This window comes from Macrobrachium rosenbergii, chromosome 48 (assembly GCF_040412425.1).
Source record: "Macrobrachium rosenbergii isolate ZJJX-2024 chromosome 48, ASM4041242v1, whole genome shotgun sequence".
Taxonomy (NCBI): Eukaryota; Metazoa; Arthropoda; class Malacostraca; order Decapoda; family Palaemonidae; genus Macrobrachium; species Macrobrachium rosenbergii.
In genome coordinates, this window is record NC_089788.1 from 60,855,319 (window position 1) to 60,869,401 (window position 14,083).

At 39.5% G+C, this 14,083-nt stretch overlaps 1 long non-coding RNA gene across 1 annotated transcript in view; it reads right to left on the bottom strand.

Annotated features, from left to right (window-relative positions):
* The window catches only part of LOC136831450 (uncharacterized), a 54,680-nt gene that overhangs the window by 27,499 nt on the left and 13,098 nt on the right, over positions 1-14,083 (bottom strand). Inside the window, exon 3 of the long non-coding RNA XR_010850882.1 lies at positions 3,170-3,267. This is a non-coding gene — a long non-coding RNA (uncharacterized lncRNA). The remainder of the gene's footprint in view (positions 1-3,169; positions 3,268-14,083) is intronic.

The following is a 14,083-nucleotide window of genomic DNA, read 5'->3' on the forward strand; positions in this document are numbered from 1 at the left end:
TCTTCTCTTGTCATTCTATCTTGTTTTTCTCTTGTTATTCTCTTATCATTTGTTTTTCTTTTGTTATCATTTACTGACATTGTTGGCATTCCCTTGATATCATTTTATTATTTTTTGATATTACGGGGACTGAGAAGAGTCAGTTAACAACAGTCTAAATTTAGATCAGAAGGAAGTGGAGAAAGCAGCTTTTTGAGGAGCACAGGGACAGTTGGTGTGAGTTCTGATAAAAAGATGTAAATGAATGGAAAAATAAATAAAATAAACAAGCAAGATAATGAACATTGAAAAATTATTCCCGAAAACAGCAAACACACTTGGAAAGCTATGAATATTAGATTAAAACATCGAATCAAATTTCTTGTTTTTATCTTAAAATTTTAAATTATGGTTCTTTTTAGGTCTTTTCCCTTTCGGGGTCACTGGAGTTTCGTAACGTTTCAAAGACGGTTTGAAATTAAGAGTTCAAAGATCAGGAGAGAATTTTTGAAACAGCCCCCCCCCCCCGCAAAATCACAAGACATTCTATCACTGGTAGTTTGTTTAGTTTTGGTCAGAATAAATGAAACAAGAAAAATATGCGCCGAAGTTTCTTGGGCGCAATTGAGTTTTCTGTACATCGTGTAATCAAGGCCACCGAAAATAGATCTATCTTTCGGTGGCCTGGCCTATATCGTTGCCAGACGCACGATTATGGCTAAATTTAACCTTAAATAAAAAAAAAATTACTGAGGCCAGAGGCCTGCAATTTGGTATGTGTGATGATTGGAGGGCGGATGATCAAAGCACCAATTTGCACCCCTCTAGCCTCATTAGTTTTGAAGATCTGAGAGCGGACAGAAAAAATTGCGGACGGACAGACAAAGCCAGCATAATAATGTTCTTTTCAGAAAACTAAAACAATGAACATAAGTCAAATATAGTTTGGTTAGGATAAAAATATCGCACTTTAAAAAGTATACAAAGATGAAGCACATTCTGAAATTAGGTTCTCCCAATATATTAGATTTTGCAACCAAGAAAACATACCGAGGCGATTAGAAGAGGAAATCTCGAAATGCATCTTACTAGATACGGATCCATTATGGAACGGAAAATTGTTCTAAAATACCTAAGAATTCACAGTAGGTGATTTCATCTTCCATTCTCCTCTTCCTCCCATTCATCCGAAACAGTAAAATAAATCAGAGAGAAAATAAATAAATCTCTGATCGACGTCGACGTAGAGGAGAAAGTGGGCCAGTTCCAAAACTCTCAAAAGGAGTTCATTGACCTCTAGCAAAAAATTAATTGAATAGTGACGAGATAATCTGATGTAGGAATTTCCTTACTAAATTTTTATGTCATTTTCTTTCCTTTATCTTCTTTTATTTATTTCCTACTTTTTATGATTTAATGTAATGTATATGAAACCAGCCCGGAATCATAAGTGGGAATTTCAATTGTTTTTGTTATCTCTCTCTCTCTCTCTCTTTCACTTCATGGGTGCGCACTATTCAGGCACCCTGATGATTAGAGCCATAAATCCAAGTAATATACCTAAAAAACTTAACATGTTTCTTTTTAAAACTAAGATTTCACCAATTCACGAAATATTGTTCAGGTTACCAGTCCCTGCCACCGTAAGTCCCTGGTAGGACCAAACAGGCAATCACGGGAGCATTGATAACAGACAGCCCCACCATCTGCATACTGAATATAATTTCCTGGCTGCTAATGACATTTAATTCAAACACTGCATTATATGAATGACGCCACCGGCGTAAGAAGTTACTGTCTGGTGCTGACTTAGGCACTGGACGTCCTCTTGTTGCAAATTCGTAGCAATGTTGCCAATGCTGGTAGGCAGAAAAAGAGGCGGTGCTGACAATACTGGAAAATTTGTCAAATGCCCAGTTGTGTATTCAGTTGTTTTTGCGAGAGATAACCTTTGTTATTCATACAACAGTAAACAAAAATAAAGCAATCAATCATTATCAGAGAGACTGAGTTACAAAGTAAAATCCCAAGGTGAATACAAAATGGCAAGTGGTTCTACCCCGTTCTTTTCTTCCACAGCATTAACTTCTACCTTTCCTCTCGATACTTCCCGGTGATGTCACTCTCTCGCCCTGTGAGACCACTGGTATTATTCTATCTTATCGACTCTGTATCCCCAGCGCAGTAATTCTGGACACGAGCTGAATCAAAACACTGAGCATAGGTAACATCATTATTCCTTTCCATAAACAAACCACTCTCTTAAAAATGAAGAGACAAAAGAGAAGAGAAAAGCCGAACAGACACAACGACAAACGGATCAACTTCTGTATTTCCAAAAGTGTCAACTTTGACAGGGTAATGCAAAAGCTTCCAGCATATTACAGTTTCGCTTTTCAGAGGATTTGTTTTCGAAATGGAACCGGATCAAGCGTTACTAATATCCAGTAAACGTTTCCTTTGAGCACTATTAACACAATGGAATCTCTGGAAAACGTTAATGTAGCCTAAATAGAACTAAAATGAAATCCTTTATCTGAGTTCAACCTCTTTTGTAATAACAGAGAAAATATTTCTTGTTATTTTCAGCCACCAAATCTGCGTTGTAATTAACTCTCTGATAAAGTTGCTTCGTCAAGACTTTAACATCTTTCAAATTTCTCTTGGAAACGTTTTATGAGATGCAATTCGCCGTTAAATAGTTAAGGAAGAGAAGGGCCCTGAAAACTTACTTTGTTTGCTTCGAATTATAGCAGCTCACCTTTTTCAAACTTCAAATTAAATAACCTTCACTCCCCCCAAAAAATATTAAGGTTATAATAATCATGCAAGGAAACTGGCAGGGCTTCGAGAACACTGCACAAAAAACTATATGTGAGGACCTATCAAAATGATATTAAAATTCCGAGTCCATTATCACACAGCCTGAGGGAGAAAGAAAAAGAGAGGGAGGGAGAGACTGGGATATCGCTATCGTGATTGCAATACAGTGGCATAACATTTTTGCAAAATGTGATGGGAAATTTTTTTTCAACCTTTTGCACAACTTTTTCTTCTCTTGTTCATTTTATTTATGAAGAAGATGGATGGTTCCAGAGTAGTTTACTATACAGTCACAGCAATGTTTCTACAATCACAGTGTGAGGCAGCATAGCCTTCTTAACCCTTATCAGCTCTGATGAGAACTTACCTGGAACCCTCGATTTTGAGCCCTGTTACTTTCCAGACGGTCACCGGAACTTGTATGGCACGGAACTTGGCTACCCATGAAGGTCCCCCACCAACAAGCTAAAATGAAAAGTGAACAATTGGTTAGATATGGAAATACAAAACAAAATGAAAACAGAACACATTTTTGTTTACCAGTCTTTTGGGTGACTTCATGGAAAGACAACAACCCTCGCCATTCTAAACCTGCTAAGCCTCACGGCCTCTACTTCACCTACATAGGAGCTGCAGAGGCGCACGTCGAACTCACTACTTGCAACGCGGCAAACGCTTTGTGTATCAAATCACAGGAGGCGGTCGAAGTCTGATTTCACAAAGGAAGCGTGTTTTCATCCCGAAGTCAGAGGATGCTAATGACAGTATCTGCTTTCTTTTGCTTTAGAACCATCCTGGATTAGGGCACGGTACCAAAATAGGCCATAAGAAAAATGGAAGAATCTACCGACTAAGGCGTATTAATGAGGACACTTCTCTAGGGTGCTCTTCTAAGTCATGTGGAAAAATAGATCAAAGGAACTTAATGACGATGAGACTTCGTGCGAGGTAAAGCAACAACACTCAAGGTTGTTCCTTTCATTTTTTAAGAGAAACTCACACTGCTGTCGCAATACCTCTCTCTCTCTCTCTCTTCGTATCCTTTCGTGTGTCTCTCACGTATTTACTGGCTGTTACATTTCTCCATTTACCTATTTATGTCTTTCATCACTATCTACCTTAGGTACAATAAATGCTGAACTACAAAATACAAATACAGACATCGCATCTTTGAAAGAGGTTCCTATTTTTTTAGTATTTAATGACAAGGACCTCTGTTGATTTCGGGATGCGGAATCTAATCAAAAGCTGCAGTGTCTAAGGCGAACATTCGAGATTTCAAAGTGGAGCATTTGACCAATGCGAGAGAGAAAAAGCGCGTCAAGCTTACGACCCGTTTTAGAAAAACGCCTCATCCTTTCGTCATTCGGTTCCGTGAAATGTCATCGTTTCACAGTCATTCAGTATTGTTAAAATACATCTCATGCTATGCAGACATATCGTGTGGATTATTCGAAATAAATAAATTAATGCTTCAGTCCTGAAAGACACCATTTAGAATGAGGAGCATTTCTTTAATTACCTTTATCTGTGAATATAACTGAACTTGACGTGAAAGTGAAGTATTAATCTGAGAATACTCTAAGAAAAAAAAAACTATGTCATGATTATAGAACAATATCTAAGATGCTTTTTCACCTCGATATGATAAGGAAACAATTTTGCGAGATAGATAGATAAGTAGATAGACAACGTCCGTGCAGAAAAACTAAGGGGAGAGGGAGAAAATAAAAAGAAAACTAAAAACTTTATGACTGTACACATCGCCTTTTTCTAAAAGGAAAATGAAAGGAGACTTAACGTCAATGTTAGACAAACCATTGAACATGGAAGATATTTCCGAAACGAAAGCAGAAGAGAAATGAAATATGTACTGCGTACGGGAGAAACAAGAATGAAAATAATTCATATACATGGTAATTAAATTTCTCTCTCTCTCTCTCCATGGTTTCAGAACTTCTGCATTACAGAGGGGCAAAGACCTGAGGTAAAAATGTCTTTGGCATTTTTGTGTCACGGGACATTTCGTGCATTTCCCTTGTCAGGGGAAGCTGAAGGGGAGGCTGGGTTTCGTGTCTCCAGACCAAGTTTTGATGTTGCTGTTTAGTGGAATCTCTGCCTGTCATGTCTGACAAGACTTTCTTCAGCTTCTATTTGTAAAACCTTTTTAGGCAAAAAATGAGGGCATTATTTGTGAAAGCCTTGGAATCATTTTGCCTGGGAAATGAAGCATAATTTCTAGGGACACATGTTTTGAGGTGGACACTAATGAACTCATCCAATACTACGTATACATCTCGTTCAGTCTTACGGAATTTCAAGTAATAGTTTCTCATTTCCATTAACTTCCCAGTAGTAGATTCCAAGATCTCTCCTCCTGTCTTTACAGCCCAATACGCATTTTATAGCTCTCTCTCTCTCTCTCTCTCTCTCTCTCTCTCTCTCAATTCTTGTTCACGAAACGTCGTCTTATGGAAGACTCTCACTCTCGTACAATTAAACCCGTTAAATAGAGGAGTTACCCTCTGTTTGCAGCCACTCATTAGCTTCCACATTCCAAGGGGAGAGAGAGAGAGAGAGAGAGAGAGAGAGAGAGAGAGAGAGAGAGAGAGAGAGAGAGAGAGATTCGGCATTTTGCTGCCTCATTGCATCTTTAAATGCATATTTAAGAAATGCAACGAACAATGAATCAGTGCTATTGAAAATAGACTAAATACGAAAGGAAACTGCGACAGACCTTTACTAATAGAAAAACGAGCTCGGGAATGTTCTGGGAGTAATAATAAAGGCATTTCTATATTAAATTCACTTCAAAAGATTCAGTCCAGGTGAAAGTTAATGCCTGATTTTCCCCTAAAATTTGTCAAGACTTTATCAAGATCTTGTCACTATGTAATCGTTATTTTCGGCTTTCTGTTCAGGTTTTATTGGTTTCTGTCTGATTCTTTCGCTAATAGAAATGTCAATACTCCTGGCCAACGATCACGCAGTATCGTAGTGAGTCGCATAACGTCATTATTGCATCACGGATACTTCCTCTTGTCGTGATTGTATAAGCTTACTTTCCTTAAATCCTTCGTCAGGGACAGGGAGTGTCATGGCGAAGGCGCCACTAAGCGATTGAAGACTTTCGACTCTACGACAATATTAGCTTAACACACTAATGGTCCATCTGATTAGAAAGACTAGTGGACGACAACTTCATTGAATTTCTGAGAATTTCAGACTTGACTGGGGTTATGGCCCCAGCTTTAGTTACTTGCTATAAATAGGTGACATTTCTGTTCAAACAACAGACGTTTCGCCTCTTTGGTCTGGTAATCGCAGCGATATGTTAATGCTGCTCCTTATTCTCAGATTTACCAAATACTGAAAAGGAGAATAGGAAAGAGGAGGAGATAAGAGATTTAAAGAACGAGACAAAGCATAAGTGGACTATCAAAGCAAAAAGATATTAAATTCACAAGGGGAAAAAGTACAAGACACAATGGGAAAGGAAGACCCTGTCTAGCTGACTGTCTGTCTCTCGTCACGCGTCAAGGGACGATATTGGAGGCAAGCTTTACCTTTCAACTTTTCGTCTTTTGATCTTAATAGAAGTCTTGCTTCGATACACCTCAGCAATCATCAAAGCCTGATTTCTTATACAAAACAGGTTGTTAACTCTAAGCTATTCTAATTGAGGGCAACCCATCACAGTTAACCAACTATCAAATAAATCATTCAATCCACAGTCGAATCCCCAACGGATTTAACGAGAAGCGCGTCATACGTTCCAGCAACGTCAGGAATCGAACCTAGTTCCTCCCGCTCCTTAGGAGAGCGTCTTAACCAACGTCCCTTTTCGGTAACTGAACGCTACTGAAGATCAGGGCTGTCCAACAAATCTCAAAGAACTAACTAAGTAAAGTACACCTTAGCTTACCCAGACCACTGAGCTGATTAACAGCTCTCTTAGGGCTGGCCCGAAGGATTAGACTTATTTTACGTGGCTAAGAACCAATTGGTTACCTACCAACGGGACCTACAGCTTATTGCGGAGTCCGAACCACATTATACCGAGGAACGAATTTCTATCACCGGAAATAAATTCCCCTAATTCTTTATTGGCCGGCCACAGACTCGAACTCGGGCCTAACAGAGTGCTAGTCGAGAACTCTACCGCCTCGTCCAACGAGGAACTGTCTCAAAGAACTAAGGTTGTCATGTTAACCTCAGCGATTTTGCCTTAATGGTCGTGTGAAGAGTATACATTAGGGGACATACATTTAAATATGCATACGATAGCGCGACGTGTATCCACAGAAAATACTGATGTAAATAACAAGCAATAAAAAATCTGGCTCAGTCTCACAGGAGAGGAAGAGCTTCTTTGACCACATTTCCTCCTCTGATGTCCGACTTTCCTATTAGTGCAAGGAGTCGGGAAGAGTCAGAAGCATCGAAGGATGTCGAGGATTCACCAGGATTAAAGAAACCAAGACTGAAAATCCCCAAAGGATAACATTTCCGATTTCTCGATTCCAGTGCCATAGGTAAGAGACGTCGAGGAGGTGAAAAGCAATATGTATTTAATATGTTGCAGAGCTCTCCAAGGTATTACGTGATTTGTTCAATTCAAGAAAAGAGGATTTCTCGCCTCCTTTCGCAAGATTCCGCCATATCTTATTCCGTCTGAAAATACATTTTCGATGACAGATGACCTCATGCAAGACACACAGTGTCAATGATGCTTCACTATAACGATGTGTCCATGTGATTATTCAGGCAAACTGGGATTTCCATATTCACTTAAAAAAATTTTTTTTTTAATCTGCAAGAATTTTTTTGCTCTAATATAGAAGAGCAGACGACTGCTTCTGAACTAACCCTAATGAGATAAAAACACATTGAAGTGTCATAAGCATTTTCTATGATATCTGAAAGCAGGCGAATGGCGTTCAAATCAAACTGGATGAAAATCGATACGAGCTCTTTTATTATTATTTACTCTCTTTAGTTGACGAGCAAACCAAATACTCAAAACCTAACGTTACTCCTCCAGCTGTTAATAAAGTTGAAGTAATTAGTTGAAGGACCTTCCAGCCGAACTTCGATTTACATACTATCAGAAGGACGATGAGTGAGTGTCGTGGTTAGATAAAAAGACTGAATTTGTCAAATTAGATCCTCGTGTTGTTCAGAATGAGACTGGAAGCCCATGTGAAGTTCAGATACAGTTAGATTGTTGGGGTTGACGGAAAAATATGCGTTGTTCTAGTAATGTACTCTCATATACCATATATCTTTTCTTTACTGGCGAATATCTCATGAACATCTTAAGAGTGCTTTTATTTCTTTGGCGCGCGCGGATTACCTTTGACATTCTCCACCTGTCAGCATTAGGGAGGACTGGGCCACTTGTCACTCACAAGGCAGGTAAGCCACAGAAAAACATAAGACAAGGACACAGACAGATAAACGGGCGGTAATTTCACACACACATTTTCTATCTTCTTAAACCTAATTTCCCTATTTACTCATTGCTAAAGACGATCCGGTTTTGTGAAATAAGTATTTATGCGATAAAAGAAAAGATAAGGAAAAATCGAATAACATCTCTCGTAACATGCAATCGTTATCGCAAAGCCCCAGGGAAATTTCTTCAGGCTAAGTGTAGCCTTACGAATGACCATAATAAATGCACACAGCTTTGTAACTCACTTCCCCGCCTCTCCCTCTCTCTCTCTCTCTCTGAACACTCGCAATATCTTTCTCTCCCATTAGCTTTTTATAACATTCAATTGTTCTTTTCTCGCTCTCCGTCCTTCCCGAAATTGCCTCTTCCCAGCCCTCCCATCATGAAATGAGGGCCATAAGGTGGATAAGGGTAAGGGTAAGGGTAAGGGTAAGGGTAAGGGTAAGGGTAAGGGTAAGGGGTAGAGTGGAGGTTTGGGGGTCGGAGTATCTTGAGATTTAGTCCCAACCTCCACACAAAACAGATGCCATCTATTCCCAGTTAGAGGAAGAAGTTTACTGATATTCAGATGTTTCGTATGAAACAGTTGTTTATTCAATGGTTTTTGGGATGCTAACAACTCTCCCGTCTCGGATGGAATTGATAAGGAAGTTTCAGTTATGTATGTCTGTATGTGCACAAGCGTAACACACGTATGATTAAATTTGCCAGTATATGCATAAGAAGAAGAGTAGATGTCCTACAAAAGCATTGTGTAAAATCTGACAAAATTTATATCAGTAACACAAAGGAGTCTTTGCACGGGACCGAATTTCTAGTGACCTCGAAAGGAATTCAAAGAATACCAAACACAATATCCCTGCGTGAAAGGATTACCTTTGGCTTCGTGTTTCTTCTTCTTTACCTTACATCTGTGAAGTAACACAAAATTGTCCTTTTCTAACCTTCTATTGCTTTTCGGAATTTAACTGTTCAGCTCAGCTTCCTCCGACGTCATCTACATTTCATGCAATAACCCTTTGTTGGTTCTACTGCATACACAGAGTAATGCATAACAATGAATCAGTTTCAGGAAGAGAGGACATGGCATAACTTGATTTTATTGACATGTGATCCAAACCCTTTGTATTTTATCACCGTTTCCTTTACTTTTGTTGCTGTCCCGACATCTTCGTATTTGAATTTTACTTCCTACCACACGTCTTTGCGACCTCCTCCACGTACAGGATTTCCAGATATCAAATAATCTTGGGTTTTTTTGAAAATGTTTTACGAAGACAGAAAGTGAAGCAAATATTTTCAATTGATCTGAACTAAAATTGATTATTAAACATATTCTGGCCAGTCGCCCATGTGAATAAATCAGTATTATTTGTGCTGTGTTTAATAACTTCGTTTCGGATGCCACCCTTTCTCTGTTGCTACTTTGGTAAAGCCCTGCAATGAAAGCCGTATTACTCTCAAATCCCTTTTGCTCTTGTTTTTTCTGTTGGTTTTACATAATATTAACCATCCTTTGGTTACTTTCCTATGATTGAAGTAGGGGAAAAGGTGCCATTTGGCGTCCTGGCGTCCTGAACATTTTGGCGTCCTGAACAACATTTGGCACCAAGAAAGGGTGTCATCATGTCCACTATTATTTATTTTATTTTTTATATTTTTGGTGAAGAAATAACATGCAATTTTATTTTTAGGCATTTTGCTTTCGAAAATAACATGCATATATAAAAAAAATTATGTAGTAAGTAGGGTAAAAGGTGCCATTTGGCGTCCTGGCGTCCTGAACATTTGGCGTCCTCAAGAAAGGGTGTCATTCGGCGTCCTCAATTATTATTTATTTTATTTTTTATATTTTGGTGAAGAAAATAACATGCAATTTTATTTTTATATTTTTGCTTTCGAAAATAACATGCATATATAAAAAATTATGTAGGTAGGGTAAAGAAAGCATTTAAGGTCCTGGCGTCCTGAACATTTGGCGTCCTCAAGAAGGGTGTCATTCGGCGTCCCTAATTATTATTTATTTTATTTTTATATTTTGGTGAAGAAAATAACTTGCAATTTTATTTTTTATATTTTGCTTTCGAAAATAACATGCATATATAAAAAAATTATGTAGTAAGTAAGGAAGAGCCATTTAAGGTCCAGAACATTTGGTGTCCTGAACATTTGGCGTCCTCAAGAAAGGTGTCATTTGGCGTCCTCAATTAGTTATTTATTTTATTTTTATATTTTGGTGAAGAAAATAACATGCAATTTTATTTTTATATTTTTGCTTTCGAAAATAACATGCATATATAAAAAAAAATTATGTAGTAAGTAGGGGAAAAGGTCCCCAAACTGATATGAGAGAGGCCCACTGAGTGACTCATCAACTGTCGCATGACTGATGAGATGAATCAATAAACTATCTGTTATTAATCCTAATTTTATCGATAAGAGTCTGATTAGGAGGAGAGAGACACCTGCTTTAACAGATTCAAATCGGTATTAGAGAGCCCCACTGCGAGACTCAACCACAGCTGTGTGACTGGTAAAGAGCTGGAACCGTTATAACCAACTGTTATTAATCCCACATTATCGATAAGAGTCTGATTAGGTATCCGCTGCTGATATGATTTAGACCCAACGCGCGGATCTATGAACAGGGGTGTATCACTGATAAGAGTTGAAGCGTTATAAACTATCTGTTATTAATCCCACTCTATCGATAAGAGTCTGATTAGGTATCTATCTGTTATTAATCCCACTTTATCGATAAGAGTTTGATTAGGAGTGACGTCCCGCTATATAATGTATGAGTTTGGCGAGACGGACACCAGTTCACAGAATGCGTAGCAATACTCCACAACATCCCGCCAGCAGAGATGGGTATCCAGCAGCTCCAGCAGTGGCGATGCACTAGACTAGGTGGCAAACTGCAACTGCCTGCAGTAGGACATGGCACTACTAGTGGCAGATGATTGGCGTAGGAGGAAGAGTAGCGCTAATGGCGGAAGTAGAAGAAGTTATTAAAGCAGGACAGAGGTCAGAAAGGATCAACACGAGACCCATCCCCTGCAGGAGAGAACACTAATTGTAGCTCTGATAATAATAATAATAATAATAATAATAATAATAATAATAATAATAATAATAATAATAATATTAATAATAATAATAATACACACACACAATAATACACAATAATTTAATTTTTCATATATGATGCAACACCAGTTCACGTGAATATTGCCGCTCTTACATATAAAACTTCCATTTGCAATAAAAATTCGCTAACAGCCATTCCTATTTTGCAGCCCTCCTAACACCCACACTACTCCTCTGCCGAGCGAAGCAAGGGTAACCTCTGTAGGAGAGGTAGGGAACCAGATTGTGAATGCCATCATTGCCATCACATACTCGACTGCGGTGAGAATGCACGTCGATGTGACAACGACACTCAGATTCTAACTGAATGCAACTCACAGGAGGTTATACGACTTCGCCAACAACCTGAATGTAAATAGCGCCATGCTATGCTTGTGCATTGTCATCAGCAGAGAGAGAATGACGGGTGCCAGTGCCACTTGTGAAACTGGTACTTTTTATACTAATACCATACCAGTGTTAACATTGGTGGACACTGCGCTCGATGTGATAGACGAGGCTATCGAATGTGTGGCGAGCAATCTGGAAGATAGACTAAACTTGAGTGAAGGTTCAGGTTGGCGCATCACATCGTTGGGCAGTGTACAGATCAAGATCTCCCGGTGAGAACTGGTGAACATGGCCAATTTTCGAGAGTATCCTGCAGGAGTTAGTGGCGCTGTGGACAAATCGTTAACATCAATTCGGGTACAACTGCGTCCTTACAGCTGCTAGAAGCATGCTGCTGGTATACCGAGGAAATGATGACTTAACCGCAACTCTCACCCGAGATGTGAAAGATCGAATAACTGAAACGCTTTCAACTATTAAACACACGCCCAACATACCTGTGAACAGTGATACCTTCAAAACGTTAGAGAAGTGATAACAACCTTAATATTTAGCGTATATAAATTGGAGCGTAATAAGCTTATGGAAAGGGACGGAAAAACAATGGACAGTGCATTGCCAGAAAGGGGGCAACAAATCGCAGTCCCACCAGTTCCTCTACTGTTGATCACTGATGACCATGTCGCCTATCAAGGATTTGCCAACCTTCGTGAGATACTTTCCACCGTATGAAATCAGGCGTGGAATTACTGCAGCGGGCGGTGTTAACAATTCACCACTCTTCAAAACTCAGCTATCCGCGACGCCACACCCAAAGATGTTCAACCCGAACCACCGCTTCTATACCCTGAACTGGGCCAGTTTAAACAGTTCACCAAAGTGAAAGCGCTGAACAAAAGCTCAAGCACATCGCCTTCTAGATTTTGAGGCGCATAACAGACAGCCGAAGAAGAAGATGAAACCTGAGAATCGTTTTCAAGCAGAAAGCGCATGCTCTATTGCTACGCTATCATCGATGGCAGCGCACAAGTACACAGAGTAGGTGTAGTGAACAGTGTGTCGATCATTTTTTCTCACTAAAATTGTGAGAGACTGGGCCGGGTTATGTGAGGAAATTAAAATGTGAGACAAGTTGGAAAGATCCCTGCCCGCTTTAGTGCATAATTTATCATATGATACCGCTTCTCATCTGAAAGAAGCGCCTGCCAAACACAACTTTGAAATTTGAAACGTGATGGGGGTATATTTATGCACTGAAAAACGGTAACATCCGATTCGATGGATAGTTTGAACATGATAAGAGGATTCGCCATCCAGTCTCGCTCAGCCATATTAAACAGAAGGTCACTGGAACACGTCGGATATTATCCACATATCCTGATTAGCACAGAACTGAGCCTAAGTACGCAAACAGTATTACCTCTTGGCGATTATGTCACAGGTTTCAACGTGGTTGAGAAAAACGGGCGTCCTCTTAAAGGTACTTCACCCTCCTGAGGGGGAAAACATAAATTCGACGAAGATACGGCATCGCCTGCAAAGTGTGGAAGGCTGCAAAGTGTACTAACCTGCTTGATTATATACCATCTCTCTATATTTGGTTATGGATGTGGATTATTGTGTGATGTTTACTCACGTTTGGAGGAATGCGCCACGCTGCAATTTGGATTAGACCCGATCTATTATTTAACCTCTACCTCTCTCAGATGCATTTCTTCACTCTTCACGAACGCGCCTCCCTAATTTCTGACGGGAAACTTACCAGTTGATTTTTGGAAAACACGGTCGTAGTTCTCCAGATGGAGAAGGAGACTCTACATCGAGACCTTCAGCAAACGGAAAATAGCCGAACAGAAATGCAATCCTCAATAAACAAGCTAAACGAGGACCTGGAGAAACTTCGAAAAGAGAATGGTAGGAAGCAGATTCACATTGAAAGTCTGAACAAGGAAAACGAGAACAAGACCCTGAAGATCAACTATTTAGAAGACGAGTTGCAAGTCCTCACCACTCAGCAACAGATGGCCCAAGAAAATCTGAAACAGCTCGACCAGTGTAAAATAGAAATTATTGAGAAAATGCAACAACTGGAAAATCTTAAAGAACAGAACTTGCAGAAGGATAGAGAGATCCTCCGACTGCAAAATGAGTGCACTCAGAAACAAATGGAAGTCGTACGTTTGTTGAAAGAATCTAAAGCTGAAAACCCGAAAGCCAATGAAAAGCTCAACGAAATGACGAGGAGGGCAGTTCAACTCGAATTCGAACTAGCTGAGGCGAAGGAGGAACTCGAAACGATGGAGTTCGAAAAGATGGAAGCGACCTGAACTCGAACAACTTCAA